The sequence below is a fragment of the Chenopodium quinoa genome, unplaced genomic scaffold (genome assembly GCF_001683475.1).
Source record: "Chenopodium quinoa cultivar QQ74 unplaced genomic scaffold, ASM168347v1, whole genome shotgun sequence".
Classification (NCBI taxonomy): Eukaryota; Viridiplantae; Streptophyta; class Magnoliopsida; order Caryophyllales; family Amaranthaceae; genus Chenopodium; species Chenopodium quinoa.
In genome coordinates, this window is record NW_018743391.1 from 3,157,435 (window position 1) to 3,172,959 (window position 15,525).

At 32.3% G+C, this 15,525-nt stretch overlaps 1 pseudogene; it reads right to left on the reverse strand.

The window, feature by feature from the left end:
- Positions 1-163: 163 nt before the first annotated feature.
- On the reverse strand, positions 164-3,947 carry LOC110738550 (annotated as a pseudogene).
- Positions 3,948-15,525: the final 11,578 nt, after the last annotated feature.

Consider the following 15,525-nt stretch of genomic DNA (forward strand, 5'->3'; position numbering starts at 1 on the left):
GATACTAGAAAAGTTTTAATTTTTTGAACAATACTTCACATTACTCTATTGTTCTACAAGGCTATGTTACATCACCTTATTTGTCCCAATTCATCAACATGTTAAACAAAAATCGTTTATCTAGTGAAGTAGTGATATTTCGCTACATAAATCCAAAAAACGCTAGCAACATGGTGTTGAAAACTTGAAACCCATTGTAGCCTACTTGTGAATTTCCTACATTGGAGAAAGATGAAAGTTGGTTCCACTTTATAAGGTTGAGGAGTAACTCCTACTATTGCCAATTGATTTTAGTATAGAAGCTTCTAAGCCTTATTTGTGGACCAAATTCTCCTCCTGTACGTGTTGTTTGGGCATATATGATCATAAAAAAAATAATAATAATAAAAAAATCTTTATTACATATGTTATTTGGGCATCGCATACATCAATTGTATTTGTACAACTTTATTTCATATATATGTTCGTCCAAAAAAAAAAAAAACTTTATTACATATGTTATTTGGGCATCGCATACATTTATTGTACGTGTATCGTCTTCCACTGAGACGCCTTCTTGATGAGCTCCAAAGCATCGGCTTCCGTCGGAAGAGCGGGGATTGCACCCTTCTTGGTGGTTGTAATGGCTCCGCATGCATTGGCGAATTTTAAAGCTTCCTTCAATCGTGGTTCATCCTGAATAAATCCATGAGATTTATAGTCAAATGACAATATTTTTCTTTTCAATTGGTCTTGTATGGACCCGGTCTACAATAAATTATTGTAGACCCAAAATTTGACACTTTCAAATAATATAATCACATTCTGGATGATATAATCACTTTTTTAGATGATATAATTATCTTTTTGTGAGTCATATTTTGAATTATATAATCTCATATTAAACTATTTAATGAGATTATATAATTATCTTTAGGATGATAAATTTTAAAAATCATGTTTTAAAATGATGTAATTTACTATTTGATACTTTTTATAATGATAAATTCACTTTTTGAGTTATACAATTACATAACAGCTTCAAAATGATATAATCACTTTTGTATGATATAATCACTTTTGTAGTAATATAATCACATCTTGTATGATATAATCACATTCGTATGGTATACAAGAAGGTTGGGTATATAATAAGTTATTGTAGACCGGATCTATTCTAGTCTTTGTACTTTTCAAAACGAGCTTAAATTTATCAAATCAACTCAACAAATAAAAACCTATCGATACTAAAAATACAAACATGCAAAATGAAAATATATAAACAACAATTTTAAGAAGTTTAGTTTAGACTTTATATTGATAATCATATATTTCGCATTTTAGACCTACATATTCTTTTTAAATAATAATTATCATGAACTTTTTTAAGTGAGAATATAGTGTCTACTTCATTACCTCCTCTATTATTTTGTAGACAACACATGTTGACTTTTGATACTATTAATATTTACAAACTGTTTTTACGATTAAACATAGTCATATAAAATATTGCGTGCTTAAATTGTCTCAATACAGTACACATGATCAAATTGAAGAACAAGTATATAGATAAGAATTTACCTCGATAATAGACTGATCATCAACGATTTTGCCTAATAAGGCACCAACAAAGGAGTCCCCAGCACCGGTTGTGTCAATTGCATTCACCTTGAATGCGTCTACACTTCCCTTGAATTTCTGTAACACAAAAAAAAAATAGAATTATTTAATGACTACTTTGACTTAGACTTGCACTTAAATAAGCAAAAAATTCTATATTATCGTTTTTAATTTTCCACTTGGCATGATTCTATATTATCGTTTTTAATTTTCCACTTGGCATGATTATAGATCATTAAAATATACATAATCATGATACATGTACAAATTTTTAAAATCGTGGTCCATATATATTTGATTGTCTTGTTCTTGCTAGGATTTATTCGAGTATCTAGTAGTCACCTTATAAACTAGACATCCCAACAACCCTTCTACATATCCTCCTAATAATTTGGGTTACAATGCGTAAACCCAAAACTCTTATACGAAGTAAACAAAATGGTACATAGCTGAAACTTTTACAACTAATTTAACGAGGGAAGAAATAAAAAAATTTATACTTTCTTTGTCTCAGAATAATTGGCACTGTCATCCTTTACGCACATGCAAATTTACTAATTAGACATTATTTCCATATAATTAAATATTACGAGTAATAACAATTAAAATAACAGTAATATTATGAAACTTTATATTAATATCTATCGAATAATATATTTTCTTTACCTTAGTGTAGTATCTACAACCATGATCACCAAGAGTGACCAAGAGAAGCTTCAAATTAGGATGCCACAACGACAACGCCGTAGCATCATCGATGGTGTTACTTTTTGTAAGAAATTCGAGCTCGTTATCACTGATCTTGATCACGTCGGCCTTGTCCCAAATGCTGAAGATCTTCTCACGAGCCTCCTTCGCCGAAGGCCACAAAGGCAGCCTAAGGTTGGGATCATACGAGAGCAATGCTCCGGCCTTTTTGGCTTCCTCCATTGCTTTAAGATGGGCTGATCTACATGGCTCGACGATTAAACTTATTGACCCATAGTGAAATACTTTGGCCTACATATGAAGCAACATAAAAAGGTGCTTATTATTAGATTTTTATCTAATTTAATTAATATACTAAAGTTGTAATGAACAAAATCAAACCGTCTAATTCAAGAATTTGGGCGAATTATAACAAATATTATTACATCGTCCTCAATTTTTGAATAATTATGCTAACAAAACTACCTGTACAGTTGTTTTAAATAATCCCAAGGTTATCTAGTCACGTAAAGTTACATTTACTATTACAAAATTATTACTGAAAAAATAAAATAAATTCTTAAAATTGTTTTTATTTTTTTATTGGTGTTTAGAGAGCAGGGCGGGAGTGAGAATCTGAAATCAGGAGGGAAGCTCTAACAACTTGAGTTATTCCTCACTCTCAAATTCTTAAACTTGTTAGTTATACTATCCCGTCAAAAAAAAAATGATAGCTATACCAAATTACGCATTGTATGTAATATCAAAGTGGGATAGTTCAAGTGGTTAGACTTTTCGTCTCGATTACGGGATTTTCTGAATTCGATTCTCATCACTCGCTTTTGTGACTCACTTTAACACCAAATTTACTTAGTGTAATATAATTAACGTGATTTCCTTGTTATGCATACTAAAGGTGTTACTACCTCCGTTACAGGTTATGTGCAACGTTAGACATTTTTCCTCTCTACTTTATGTCAAATCGTTACACATAACCTGTAACGGAGGTAGTATTAATGTTTCGAAAGAAAATAAAAATTACATACCGAACGAATGAGGTTGAGGTTAAGCTCATTAGGAGTAAGAAGCATGTCAGCACTCGGGTTCCTATAAAACATGAATTCCCTTTCACCGTCAGCTTTCAAAGTAACGAAAGCAAGGGCAGTTCTTGCACCTTGATCGAACCTCAACCCGTCACCGGAAACACCGTTTTTCTTGAGAATTCCGGCAAGCATATGACCAAACTCATCATCGCCGAGTTTTCCAATAAAAGCAGCTTTACCACCGAGCCTCGAAACAGCGATGGCAACATTCGCAGGAGCACCACCGGGTGCCTTAAGAAATGCCGGCGCTTCGGCTAGGGAACGCCGGAGACTGTTGGAACGAAGTCGATCAACATTTCTCCGAAGCACACTATTAAGCCATTTTTGTTGGTTTTTGGCATTGTTGAGAGAAAAAGAAAAGGTGGGAACTAAAGAGAAAAGAGAGAGATCGTTGTGTATAGGAAAGAAAAGGGTGATTGATGGAGCCACTCATGAAGGTAATTAAAGAGGATGTGGGGCTTTTTTTTTCAAGTAAATAAGTAGCAAGTAGTCTGGGCGGCTTTGTCAAGATACTACTTTTTATAGTTGTGCAATTGTTAATTTTTAAAAGCATTTAATAGTATGTATGTAGTACATATTTTTAATTCTTTTATAGTATAATGTTATTTATTGTGCAACATTAAAGCATAATTGGCTATTAGCCTAGCTAGTTAAACAATAACGTTCCTTTCAAGAGGTCCTAAATTGAATTTATATTAAGTTATTATTATCCAAACTTTTAAAATTATTGTTTGAAATAATCTGAATTTATTTAAGGTAAACTTATTATATATGAAATTAACCGAACTTGTTTCGTCAAAATTGTTTGAAAATTGATATAGTTTTCCTCTAAAATATTGTATGTAACATTTTTTGTTATGTGATAAACAAAACCAAAATTACTTAAATAATACGAATTGTGAAAAAACAGATCGTTTACTTTACTAAGTTTAACATCTTGCTGCACGCAAAGTATACCTATTTGTGTAATGAAGTGGATATTTGTTATCATGTATTCATGGAGGATACTTATTTTGTGTGGTTGCAAAAATTCAAAAAAGGATTATTTTTGTGAAAATTTATCCGTTGCAACAAAACCTTATTTGTTTTAAATTCAACATTATTGGTATGAATGGAACTAAAATTGATTCTATTTAAGAAAATCATAATAAAAATGAAACAAAAAATATGTAGAAAAAACATTTTTTTTTAAAAAAAAAAACAATAAAATCAATTGTAAAAAAATTACAATATGAAAAAAGAAATTGCTAAACACCGCCATAAAAAATGATCACCACCGCCAATAACATTTGGTGTGAAAGGACAACCATCCCTTACTACTTCACCACCCCTTATCCTCCTCAGCGACTCACCACTCCTTATCCTCCCCAGTTACTCACCACTCCTTATCCTCCCCAGCGACTCACAAGTCACTACCCCTTCCGACCGGCGACAACCACCACTACCCTGATCGACGACCCACTACATCCCCCACAATGAAAACCCACCACCTTCCCTCGCCGGTGGAAAGATGGTGGGTTTTTTATGTCCGACAATCGTGGTAACCGGAGCCCACTCGGTAACCGATTTGTGCTCTGGTTACCGTGCCTGGTAACCGGTTTTGGGCTTCAGTTACCGTGCATGGTAACCAATTTTGGGCTCTGACTACTGTGCATGGTAACGGTTACCAAGGTAACTGGAGCCCAAAATCGGTTACCGTGGCCGATAACTGATTATGGCAATCGATTTTGGGCTCCGGTTACCGCGATTGTCAGAAATAAAAAAAAAAAAAAAAACACAACCTTACCATCGGCGAGGGAAGGTGGTGGGCTGTCATTAAGGAGGATATTGTGGGTCGTCGATCAAGGTGGTGGTGGTGGTGGTTGTTGTTGGTCAGTGTGGTTGTGGTGGTCGTTGGCGATTAGGGTGGTGGTGTTAATAATTGGTGGCAAAAGGGAAGATATAGTGGTGAATTACTAAGGGCATGGTTGTCCATTCACAATACATATAGGCGGTTTTGATCATTTTTGTCGGCAGTATTTAACACCTTAAACAAATTTATGTTTTTTTTTTGGACAAGGACTTATGGTTGGGTTATAACTTTAAGGGAAATTCCCATTGGTACACCCGTGATTTTGACTTTTCCCATTGATACACTCTAAAATTTTTGCCTTCCCATCGGTACAACCATGGTTTGGTCTTTTTCCCAACCGTGACTAACACAGTTTAAAAGTATTTCATTAAGTTAAAATAATTAAGGAAAAGATTATAATACCCCTTTTAAACATCTAATGTCTCGATTTGCGTGTCGAAAATTATTCGGTTAAATTTTTGGGAGTCCTAGTCGTTAAGGATCCAAATTAACCTCGAAATTTGCAAAAAAAATAACACAAATGTCTCATATGCATGTCAAAAAGTCTCGATTTGCGTGTCATTACTTTTTTGTGATAATAATTGTTTGGTTAAGGTTTTAGAAGTCATTTTAACCCTTTATGGATCTAAATCGAACTCGAAATTGTCAAAAAATTAACAAAAATATCTCATTTTGCACGTCATGATATTTCTTTTTTGTTTTTCATGACACGCAAAACGGGACGTTGTCGTCAATTTTTTTTACAATTTCGAGTTCGATTTAGATCTTAAAGGATCAAATTGACCCCTAAAACATTAACCGAACAATTAGTAACACAAAAAAGTAATGGCACGTAAACCGAGACATTTTTGACACACACATGAGACATTTGCGCTTTTTTTTTGCTAATTTCGAGGTTTAGATTCTTAAAGACTAACATGACTTCCAAAACTTTAACCGAATAATTTTCGACACGCAAATCGAGACATTAGATATTTAAAAGGGGTATTATAGTCTTTTCCTTAATTATTTTAACTTAATGAAATACTTTTTAACGGTGTTAGTCACGGTTGGGAAAAAGACTAAATCTTGGGTGTACCGATGGGAAGGCAAAAATTTTAGAGTGTATCAATGGGAAAAGTCAAAACCACGAGTGTACCAATGGGAATTTCCCTAACTTTAATTTATCTTAATATTTATGAATTTTATTTACTACAGCATGATTACTCTATACTCAAAATGTTGTTTAAATAAATGCACTTAATATAGATGAATCTAAATCTTTATCTTATTTTTAATGCAAACTAACTCTTTTGGAAAATGTTTTTGTCTCAAATATTTTAATATAGATAAAATAGGATTAATCCGATGTATGCATTAATAATTAATACTCCGTATGTAATAGATAAGGTTCTCACAAAAAAAATAAAAATAAAAATACGGAGCATAGGATAAGGTAGGTATAGACGTATAGTAATAGTAATAGTATGAGTATTATTTTGGATAATTAAAGATGAGGGTAAAAATAATTTTGATTGAGTATTTATTGCAAATCTTAAGTCCTATTTTTTTGAGGGGAATCTTAAGTCCTATTTAAATACGAAGTAATTAATACTCTGATAAATCAAAATTTCTAATCTTGGTAAGAATATCAACTCGCAACTTCTTTAATTTGGAATCAAATCATTCCAAGTATGGAGTACCAAATTGGAATAGAATAATTATCTTGTTTAGAAAACTTAATCAAATGGAGTATAAGGTAATCTTAATTTTAGGAGTGTTTTCCAAATAACCCTTAATATTTTCTAATTTTGATTTATCTACTAACAACAAACTTAAAGTAATAAAATATCCCCTACATACTCTCAAATTAATTTCTCTCTCTACATACACTTGTTAAAAATTCTCATGCAAATGAATTTGGGCAAGTAAATTAAACTACAACAAAAAGAGTTTACAAGTAATAAAACTACCTCCGTTAATCTGCAACATTTACCCAAAAAGGGTGCTAACTAGGGGTGTTCATAAATCGGTCCGGATCGAAAAAATGGACGGGACCACCCCGGACCGAACCCGGACAAGACCGAATTAATCGGTCCGGTCTTCAGGTAGACCGATTTTTTTATAAAAAATATGTGTGAAACCTTAAATAACGTTTAAAATTATCCTTAATAAGCTTAGAATACTTTAGCTTTATAAGTTTTTTTGCACTAAACATACAAAAAAAGACGCAAAAATGACGTTACAATATATTTTTCCTAATATTTTTTTTGTGTTTTCCTTGATTTATTAAAAATTAATATTCTTTTTAAAAAAATTCTTAAATCGGTCCAAAACGGTCCGGTTCGGGTTTTGGACCGATTCTTTTGGTCCGATCCGGGTTCGTTCCTAACTTAATCGGTCCGGTCTTCGGTTCTTAAAATTCTAATTTTTAGTCTTCGGTCTTATCCGGGTCGGTCCGGTCCGGTCTTGGACCGATGAACAGCCCTAGTGCTAACAATTATGTGCAACAAACTTATTTATTTTTTTTTTATTTTAGTAACTTTTTTTTTGTTAAATTGACCCAAATACCCTCACTTAAAAATTATTAACACAAAATAGTACACATAATTACAAAACATTATAACCTTAATCTAAATTAATTATCTAACCCTTTCCACTCTAATAATCAGATTAATAATCTCCCATTATCTTTCTCTCTCCTCTTCATCTCTCAATTCATCTTCTTCATCTCTCATCTCTCTTCAAATTTCAATCCATCCTTCTAGTGGGTTTTAGATCTAGTAATTTGTGGGTGGTTTGCTTGATTCGTGGTTGGAATTGGTGGCTTTTGGGTGGATTTGCAGATTTGTGGAGGTGGTTCGTGGTTGGGTATTGGTTTCGTGGGTGGGTAATTGATTCGTGGTGATTTTCGGTGGTTTTTGGTGGTCGATTTTGGGTTTCTTGGTGGTTGGTTTCGGGGTTTCTTGGTGGTTTTGTTTTTCTTAGATTCGTGGTGGTTTCTAGTGGTTTTGGTTCGTGGTGGTTTTGGGTTTTGGTCTGTGGTGGTTCTTCGTGGTGGTGGTCCGTTGGGATTTGGTTTATGGTGATTTTGGCTAGGTTAGTGGTTGGGTTTTGGTTCGGGGTGATTTTTGCTGGGTTGGTGGTTGGGTTTCGGTGGATTTGGTGGTGGTTTTCGGTTCTGAGTTTGGTGGTTTTCGATTCTGGGTTCTGGGTTTCGGTGGGTTTGGTTGTTTCCGGTGGTTTTGGTGGTGGTTAGTTCTGGGTTTAGTGGTTTTCGGTTCTGGTGGTTTAGTGGTAGTTTCCGGTGGTTTTGGTGGTTTAGTGGTTGTTTCCGGTGGTTTAGTGGTGGTTTCCGGTGGTTTTGGTGGTGCCGGTGGTTTAGTGGTTGTTCCCGGTGGTTTTGGTGGTGGGTTTGGGTTTCGGTGGTTCTGATTTTTGTTTAATTGTTTTTTTTTCTCAGGTAGGATTATACTTCCACATAGCCTTATTTTTCAATAATCATGATTTAAAAGTTTTGCCTAGAAGTCCGCGCATAGCCCCTTTGTTGACTGTTAACGGAGAAAGTATATTCTAATTTGGTTTAGTTTATCTCAAACTTTGGACTTTATAGTCTGTACTCGGTTGACTTGAAATTGCACGATATATGAACGTGAGAGTAGGGGCAAGTTGTAAGTCTGCTGGCCTGTTAGGTTGTAAGTAAAGTAACCACCACAACCATCGAAACAAGGTTTTTGTTTTATTTTTTTTTTTCCTAAAATAATTATTTTATAGGCTTATATTATTCTTTAATTTATTTTGATGATAAGCTTATTAATGGTATTTTTAAAATTGTACTTGTATAAGTAGAAATCTTATAACAACTGAAATCTAAAATACGAGATTTGAACAACCACGTGAAACAGAATTAATTTAATTATAAAGTACTGTACATGCATAAAACCAAACAAAAACATGCATTATTCAATTATGTGCAACAACTTATTTATGCTTATTCTTTTCTCGTGGGCGATGTGGTGGGACGTCAAAACTCAATGCCCACGGTTTTAATCACATGAGCCCCTGCCGCAGGATGTTCAGTTGAAAAAACCAGGAATTATTGGACCCCAACAATTTGCGAATTTAAATGCTTTCTTGTACCAAAGAGTCAAAATTTGAGGGTCTGTACACATTTATTGAGCTGAACTGAACTGAATTGAGGTGAAATGAATATTTTATGAGAGGGAAATTAGGAGCTGAACTGAACTGAATTGAATTGATTGCAGCTGAGCTGAACCGAACTGAAATTAAGTAAATGTGAACAAACCCTTATCCATATCACACTACATGTAATGTGAGTTGAGACTAATTTTTATTCTAGAAATTAAAAATTAAAAAAATGACCAATAAATAAAATTGGTAGGCTACTATGGGCCTGTTCACATTTACTGAACCGAGCTGAACTAAACTGAACTGAACAGATTGGAGCTGAACTGAGCTGAAATGAATATTTTATGAGAGAGGGAAATTAGGAGCTGAACTGAACTGAACTAAACTGATTGGAGCTGAACTGAACTGAAATTAAGTAAATGTGAACATGCCCTAATTGTATAATTAATACAGAGTAATTGGTTTTATGATAAAATATTTTTAGACTTAGGTCCCGTTCACTTCACCTTATTTTTGCTGAGCTGAAATTAATTTTATTGAATTGAAATTATTTTTATTGAACTAAAATTATTTTTACTAATTTTTTATTATATTTTTTCTTTAGAGTTACTGATTTTTACCGAAATAAAATTATTTTACTAAATATTTTTTTTTTTTTAAGGTGAATTGAACAACACCTTAACTTGACTAAACTCTCTCCTTCCAATGCATTTCAATTGTATAGAAAACCATTTCTTGAAAAAGCTTTCTTCCAATAATAAAATTTTGAAAATTTACTCAAGCTATATAGTGGAGTTTAATCAAGCTCTTTCTATCAACATACAAAGTATATTTTTGAGTTATTTTTATTAACAATCACTACTACAAAAATACTCAAAGAGACCCGAAATAAGAGACCTAACATTACTAACAAGCGGTCTCTTTAATGGTATTGTGAAAAGAAATTTTTTAACAAAGACCCTATATTAGGGACAACAGGTCTCTCTTGTTTTTTTTTTTTTAAAAAAAAAAAATATAAAATAAAAAGGAGAGACCTGTGTTTTTACATAACTGGTCTCCCATTTTATTTTACAAAAATAAAACAAAATTTAATTTTGGAGAGACTTGTGGTGTTGCTTAACCGGTCTCCATTGTTTCAAAAATAAAATATATGAACTAAACCCTATTTTTTTTTTAGTTCAATCCGCCTCCACGCCTCCATTCCCTCTATCTCCTTCTCTGTTACCCTCAAACTCTTTATTCCTCTCTTCGTCAACGATTTCATTCAATTTCAATTCCATCCTCCATTTCTCGTCTCAATTCATCTTTTACTTTAAATCTAAATTTTCGATGTTTATCATTTTCTACCTCGGTACTATAGAAATTGCTTAGGTCTTTCAATTGGTCTCCATAGATAAACCAATGGAGCTTCAAAAGTAGCTTTAATGGCGTTCAAAGCTTCTCCTCTCGATTTTCTGAGTCGTCTTCGAGAAAGAATAGATTGTCATGGCCAGAAGATGATCTGCTATTTGGCGACTTCACGACAACTCACTTCTAATTTCAATGATATACCATTGTTTACCACTAAGAACAGGTTCTTTTTCAAAAAAAAATTTCGTTTCATTTTATTATCTAATTGTTTTTTCATACTCTTAATTTTGATTTATTATATATTTTAGATGTCGCTGAAATTAAGTAAAAATCATAAATTTATGGGTTAAGGGAGGGTTGTAAGGAGAAAAATGAAGGGGAAAGTGATTACAGAATTGTTTGATTCTCATTTTGCATTTTTTTTTTCGAATTATGTGTATTCATGTTCATGTTCATTTGATTTTTCGTTTAAGGTTTGTTTTTTATGTGATTTTGTGGTGTTGTTTTTTATCTATTTGTGAAATTTTTGTTAAATTATTATGGATCAGCAATTTTATTTTTTGTTAGATCTGTAAATCTGGTTTATTAAGTGTTTATTATAATGTTATGCATGTGGATCTATTAGATTTTGTTATTTTTTATGAGTTTTAGGATGTCAGTTTTTAAGATTTAACAATTAAATAATTTGTTGTAATTTGAATAATTCTTCTTTGGTTAATGTATAATTTACTAGAATTTTTTGGTTTACTGGCTATATGTATGTCAGGAGATGTTCATAAGTCACTGGTAATTGGTTGTAATGCTGATGACAATTGATTGAGCTACTCATGTCCCAAGTGAGCGTGCGGCAAGAATATTATAGAACTTGTTGCTGCTGGTGGGGGGAAGTTGGACTCTGCTACTGGTGGTTTTGTGCTGCTGCAAGTGTTACTTCAGCTGCAGCGCTAAAAGAGGAGATAGTGGAAGAAGCAGTAGTAGTTATAGGATTTATTGTTAGTTGATTGAAACACTGGAGAGATTTTGTGAAACGAATTAGATAAAGGAAAATTTGTAAATTACCACCAAAAAGGGGTGCTGTTTTAAAATTACCACCCAATAAAAATTTTATTTTAAATTACCACCCATTAAAAACAAAATTCTTTCAGATTACCACCTTTTTTTGTTTTCCGGTGGAAAATTTGTTTGAGGGCCCCACATAACGGCTACTTTGACTCTCTCTCCCCGATTTCTGTTGTTTATAAATTGTCAAACTTCAATTTAAAAAATTTTGCCCCAAATTTCATTCTAAATCCCTCAAATTTCAATATATACTGTTAGAAGAAGATATAAACTGAATTTCATACTCTGATTTTGCAGCTAAGGTATGATTCCAGTACTTCGTAAATTAGGGTTTTTTTCCCTAATTTAGTAATTAGGGTTCATGAGGCAATAAAATTTGGGGCTTTTTGCAATTAGGGTATTTGTTTGCAATTAATTGTGCGATTTAGTTAGAAATCTGCTAATTGAAGTTGATGTTGTCCAAATTTGTTCTTCAATTGTCTATTATGCTGAATAATTGTATCTTATGTGCTGTGTTTTGCGATTGAATGATTCATTAATGCATGAAGTTGTAAGCTAGTTCTTTTTGTTTGTTTTTGGATTATGTCTTGCAGAAATGGAGGAGAATAAGTACAACCAAGCATTCAATTTCCAGAAAAAAGTAGACTTAGGGTTTGATTAAATCCTATATGGGTAGTTGAGAAGTTGACAGAGAATTAAAGGAAGAAAGAGGGAAAAAATTGATGATTTTTGGTTAGATTAATAGAAGGAATTGAGGAGAGATGAAGAGTATGGAGTTTAATGCAACAGTTAGAACATTAGGTCGAAGAAAAGAAAAAAAAAAGAGGGAAGTTAAAAGGGTTGGACCCACAGTCGGATTTTCAACCGGAAAACATAAAAAGGTGGTAATCTGAGAGAATTTTATTTTTAATGGGTGGTAATTTAAAATAAAATTTTTATTGGGTGGTAATTTCAAATTAGAACCCCTTTTTGGGTGGTAATTTGAAAATTTTCCTTAGATAAAAGAATGTTGGATTTCGATCTTGGAATGTTATTTTCCCTTAATTATCAAGCTAATTTGCAATTATCCATGAACGCGTATGATAATATCTATTCAAAATATAGCATATAATAATTTAAAATAAGATTAAATAAACAATATATATATTAAAAAAAAAAAAAAAAGAAACCAAAGAGACTGTTAAGTTAAATAGTGATCTTAGTTTCCTGAAAAAAGAGACTGCTTATCTTAAATAGGCGGTTTCAGTTTTCTAAAAAAAGAGATTGTTCATCTTAGATAGGCGGTCTCAGTTTTCCATAAAATGAGACTGTCTGTCATAGATAGGCGGTCTCAGTTTTTCCATTCTAGAGACCGCCTCAAACAAAGCAGTCTCTTTGCCAAAGAGACCGCTTAGCTAGAGACCGCCTCTAAGGCAGTCTCTTTGGCCTTTTTGGACGGGTCTCTTTGGCCTTTTTTGTAGTAGTGAATTGAGCTTCAATTCAATTATATGGCTCGTTTGCAAACTTTGTATAAATCAAACTTCGATTATTTTTTGAAAGTTAATTTCTATAGTAGAAAAACATAAAATTGATATAACAAATGCGAATAATGTTAACAAATTAGACCCGCATTAAAGCTATGTAACATATAAAACATATTCAAATTTGATGGAACTGTTCACAAACTTAAATGGGCTAGGTTTCGTAAGCATATTCAAGCTAGTAATTCCCATAAATAAATAGCGAAATCAAACTGAAACTCAAGCAAGGCATTTCTTGCTTATATGATCATGCATCTAATGATGCTAAAACAAATTATTTTTGATAATTATGCTTTTTTGGAGGCTTTGATGGTAAATTAAATACTTTATTAGATATTCATTGCTTCTTTAATTGACCTGGCCTTTAGATTATAAAAGTTTTTGGAACAAAGGGTCTTTCTCAAATATTCCCAAAACAAACAAAAATAAACCGTTGTCTTTAGAGTTTAGATGCATTATTGCATGTTGACATCTACAACCTTCTCATAAATCCATAACAAAATTATTTATCTTTATCAAAAACTCCAAATTAAAGTGTATGATTAGAAATAATGGGACAAATTGAAGTGGAAAAGTATAAAAGAAAATCCTTCGTACGCAAGGCAGGAGCTAAAAAAATAAAGGATCATGGGTGAAAAGCTGACAATATACATACTATAATATCTATAATATGACAATGATATATGAAAATAATGGTCCTATTATTCAGTGGTGGGCAATCACATTCATAAACATTTGTCAAAGAATTTTAGAATTACACAACAAAATATTGGTCCAAATATAGAAGGAAAAAGAGTTACAAATGGCAAAAAGTTAACGAACTAGCCATGCTGTATGAAAAATAAGGTTAGAACTTGATTGTAACTTAACCCTCACGGTTTTTTTGATCCAATATTTATGGGTCAAACACTTTGAGAGTGAGGGGAAAGGATAAGGGATCCCACTTTCCACCCTCAAAAGTATTCCAACCTTAAAGTTGGAAGGTGATAATCTTATTACTAGACCAAACTTAGGTTGGTGAAAAATAAGATTAGTCTTGAAAGAAGATTGTTCTAACTTTTATTTTGTACGTACTTCTTATTCTAAAGAAAATTTATGGAAAGGATTGAAGGGAGAAGATCCATATTTCCTTTTCATCCCTTTATAATAAGGTTTTGGAGAAGTGGCACTTTTTTTTAACCCTTCTTAGTTGAAATCCACTAGCTTAGGGTTTGTTTGGCATCATTTTTTGTTTTCAGTTTTCTATTTTTTTTTTAATTAAAAACCAAAAATAGAAAAAGATATTTCCATTTTTCAAAATTATCATGATTTTAATAAGTCCAAATAATTTTTGATTCATTATGTGACACATATTAGTTTTGTTCCTTTTTTTTTTAACTAAAGTTTTTCTTTCTATTTTCAATTTACCAGAATATATTCAATGCTTAATACTTAAACAAAGAAAAAGGATGTCAAACACTTCACAAAGGAAACAATGGGAATTAGCCAAGCAGTGATAATTAGATTCCTTAAAACAAGTTAATTAATGTGGCAAAGCATGTCCGTCCACCAAAAGCCTAACTTGCCGTATCTACAAACAGAATAAAGGCCAGGCTTTATGGACTTGAAATAAAGTGCTGTTACAGCTCATGCCATAATTACATTGACATCAAATAAAGCATACAATATTACACGTATTATCAGTACTATTTACCCCCTTCATCGCAAACACTAGATAAAAAAAAAAAAAAAAAAAAAAAAAAAAAAAAAAAAAAAAAAAAAAAACTTAAGTGTTGGAGTTTGATCAAGTTCCTCCTAAGTCCTTATCTCAAAATATGATCAAACTAAAATTTTTTATACAAACAACTAATTACAATCAACAAGTCAAACAAATAGCTGAAAGTTAATTGTCAAATAGGGTTTGTTTAGATTTACTGAACTAAATTGAATTGAGGTGAACTGAATTGTTTATGAGAGAAAAAAAAAATTAGGAAATGAACTGAACGGAAATCAAGCTGAAGAAAACAGACCTTAAATCACAAAAGATAAATGGAGCTTTATAAACATGTGCCAAAAATTAAAACGTGTTAATGAAAAAAGAACGCGAAAAGTATTATTAACTTGTATAACATGCTAGATCATAGATGAAAGCATAAAAGCTAGACTTGAATATTAGCATAAGAATCCTCTTAAAAAGTGAGGTTTGCAATTTTGTAAGGAGTAATAAGTTAAAGGACCTCCACACAAA